Genomic DNA, 4,093 nt, shown 5'->3' with positions numbered 1-4,093 from the left:
TGTAAGTCAAGCTGCATTCAGCTTTATGGTATACCTTAAGTAGCTTGTATGAGCCATTAAAACTATAAAATGCATATCCAAAATATTCACTGCTTAAAAAAATTGTATAAATAGACTATTTTTGTTGATATAAGTTTACATATGTTGTATATTGTTTTCAGACATCTATTTCTTCACATTGGAAAACTAGCCTTCAAATCCCTGGATAGGTAATATATGAAAACACGATATGCTTGCTCTAATCACTCTTCAAGCATATTAGAATACTTCCATTTGCTCACTTCGAATACCATGCACAGTGCTCACAACAGGAAGGCCAAAGACAAATGAAAATGTGGCTTTCTAGCAACTAGTCCTCCAGGATTTGGCAAAGCTGGAGGTGGTTTACAACTAAAAGCTCCTAGTTATTTTAAAAGTGGTCTGGACTTTCCCTGGGGATGTAGATACAGAAAGTAATATTGCCCTTCCATGGCCTTTTCAGCTAGCCCAAACTTCTATATGCAGATGACGTTCCTCCCACACATCCTGTGACATAAAGACATACCCAGCATTCAGCCAGCGCACATGCCTTGTGCTCCTGAAGGATGGAGTAAAAATACTTTTCAACAGGGCTCTGGGCAAGAGGATAAGCTTGAGGTGCCTTGTGTGGGAACTGTTTGTATAGCATTTATCTTATATTATGCTTGTCTCATCCTAACACAAAATCAAATCAATGTAGAAAGTTAAAAATAAAAATTCAAAAAGAGCAAAAGGAGGTTTTGTAACATGTAGCTCACTGAGCAATATTAAGAACAGTGAGTGACAGGTTTTTACATGTTTATTATCCCTTTCCTGGTCTTGAGGATTACAGTTTTTGAAATAAGTGATAACGAAGCAGTTTACTATAAGTGAGACTAACATATTTTCATTTGTCTTACACGATCCACCTCTTGCTAGTATATATTATTTGTAATATTATCAAAAACCTCTACAGATTAGTAAATATCTCTACTAATGCAAAGTTAATGTTGAAGATGCAACCAAAATGCAAAAAATAAATAAATAAATAAATTAAAAAAGATGAATGACCAGATTGATGAGTAAAGCTCACAGAGGGCCACATTCTTGACTGGCTTAAGGAAACAGCAAAAAGGTGATTCCTCCATACAAAATGTCAACTATTTTTACAAGAAAGCAATACTGGTACCCAGCTGTTCCTAAGTAGATTAAGCATCGCCCCTGTGCAATAAAATACAGTACTATCACATTGCTAAATCACAGAGCTAACCTACTCTGTGTTAGCTGGGAGATTTGCAGTCCTTCATCTCTCACCATTATTAATAAACACTTTATACAGTGCTTGAGTTTATTTTTAAGTTGCAACCTGAATGCCCCCATAGTAAGTTCTTTATGGAGTTCTAGTGAACCTCTGAGAAACTCAAACCTTCAGATACAATCAAATACTGGGGCGAGTCCCTCCCCAGCAAATATACTATGTCTTTGGCCAGGTGGTCATTTCCAATGCTAAGAATTCTGTTAAATTCTTAGCTCTCAAAAAAGAGGTCAGGGCTTGGGGCATACTGGAGTTGTAGCTACATGATCCAGATCTCCAGTCCAGTCACGGGTGAAGTGAAAATTTTCAGAATCTGTACCTTGGCCAAACACAGGCAATATTTTATCACAAGAACAGCAAAAGACACATTCTTGACAGCAGGTGACACTACTTCAAGTTTTAAGGACCTGCTTTCAAACCACAGAATCACAGTGTTGTAAGGAAGTTAAAGGTTATCTATCTAATGCCCAATCATAACCCCTGTCAAAAGAAATCTGTTTGAATGTGGGAAACACAACCTATTTATCTCAACTTCATTCTTGGAAATGACTATGCTTTTCTAGTTGAAATTTTGAAAAATTATTTATTCCGCCTGATGCAGACTTCAGAAATATTAGCACAAATATTTTAACACTGGCAACATTATAGGAAACTGAAATGAAAATTGTGTAAAAAAAAAGGCAGCTGATAATGTTACAGGGTTGTTGGTTTAAGGCAGGGGTGGGCAAAATGTGGCCCGCAGGCTGCATGCGGCCTGCCAGGCCATTCTATCCAGCCTGCAGGCCCCCTAAAATATTTAAAAAATTAATATTTATCTGCCCCTGGCTGCCTGTATGTGGCCCTTGATGGCTTGCTAAAACTCAGTAACTGGCCCTCCGCCCAAAATAATTGCCCACCCCTGGTCTAAGAACGTAGGCAGGCAAGGTTTCTTTGGGCAGATGTGACATCTTCTATTAGACCAGCTGAGTAGTTGGAACAAACTTCTGTGCCTGAAGAAGGCTGCTTTTGCCCGAAACCTTGCAAAGAACTTTGTTCCAGCTACTCAGTTGGTCTAATAAAAGATATCACATCTGCCCAAAGAACCTTGCCAGATGATTATATAAAAAATGTGTTGCCTATCATTTCTCTTAGATGACTAATTTAAAACACTGAGAACCACATTCTGTTCTCATTTTCTCTAGCAAAAAGGCCATTCAATTAACTGCAGTTCACCTGAATTTGCAACTGAACAATGAAGGGCAGAATCTGGCCATAATTCAAAAAATTTTATGTTGCAAACTCTGCTCAGTTTAGAACTACTGCTGGTAATGAGATTTTTCTGAATTCTCCTTTTCTTTCAAATGTACCAATTCATTTCTAAGAAATTTTCACCAATATATCCCACAGAGAACTTGAGTTTTACTTAAGTTTGTTTCTTGTGCAGCAGTAAACAAACAACTTGGGAAATAAAGAAAAATACCTGTGTTAACGTCAGTTCCACTGCAAACAAAATAAAAATACTGTAATACAGCAAAGACCAATATTAATAGAGAAAAATATTTAAAATGAATCTAGAAAGTATTAAAATAAGCTTTCCATATTGTAACTAATCCTTAAATTTAAGGATAATATACTCCTGTACTTTGAAACACTGCCCAGCCAGACTGGCAATGTTTGTGAACTCATGTTACCTACCAAATGCATTACTATGAGAACAGGCAGCAAATGTACCATCCTAACAGTGTACCAATACAAAGCATCTACATTTAAAAACAAAGAACTTAAATGGAAAAGCAAAGTATTGCTCTTTCATAACAGGAGTTGCACTGTACCAGGAAAACAAAGGAACTGTGGCAACTAAATCTGTAACTCATGGTCAAAGCAGAAAATGTTCCTATTACTAAACTTCAGAAAATAAGCAAAAAATTATATCCTTTTTTTAAAATAGAACACCAAATTCATCCCTCATGTAAATGGTAAAATTCTTATGGGTATGTGTATGCATGTCTGCATCACATGGTGGATTTAGATGTTCCAGCCAGAACTGGGTCTCCATTGTGCTAAGCCCTGTAATCACATAGTAAAAGCAGCCCATGCCAAAGAGTTTATAATCTAATCTGATACAAAATGCAATAACTGAGGGTAAGAAACAACAGGATTGAAATAGGTAAGGTTAGGAGAGAGATGGATGTAATAAAAATAGAGCAACACAGTTATATATATTGGGTTAACTACTGCACAACTCCCAAAATAAGCAGGAATTACACCAGAGATTAATTTGATTTATTGTTTTAAATTGAAAGAAAACCAAAACGAAGCAGAGAACTACAGTAAAAGACACACAAATTGCGAGGGAAAGTGAGCGGGGTAGAGAGAATCTAAGTAAAGGCTACATCATGTTTTTGGTGAAGGGAGATAAGGGGGAATATCTGTAGTGTGCTATTGTACAAATATGGAGCTGCACCTTCTAGTGGGGAAGAGTGGAGACAAATGAGGGAGCTGAATCATGTAATGACAATGAACTCAATAAAGGGGACACTTGTAGTATGGTAGAGAAAAAAGATATATGGAGTTGTGTCATGTCCTGAAGAAAGCAAAAATAGAAAAATAGTTTAAATGGTGTTACATGGTGTAATGGAAGAAGACAAAGTGACTGAATTGTAGTGTGTCATTTTTAAATTTCTGTGTTGTCAAGGTTGGAAAATTATATAATACACTGATTTGCTAATGTACTATACTAAAAACGCTTCAGCTATTTAGGATAGCATGATTGGGCGGTGAATGTCACGGGCTATAGGCTGT

Source organism: Gavialis gangeticus, unplaced genomic scaffold (genome assembly GCF_001723915.1).
Source record: "Gavialis gangeticus isolate Ggan-Ray unplaced genomic scaffold, GavGan_comp1, whole genome shotgun sequence".
NCBI classification, from domain to species: Eukaryota; Metazoa; Chordata; order Crocodylia; family Gavialidae; genus Gavialis; species Gavialis gangeticus.
The sequence above is the reverse complement of the archived record's forward strand: the minus strand, read 5'-3'. Positions refer to the sequence as shown.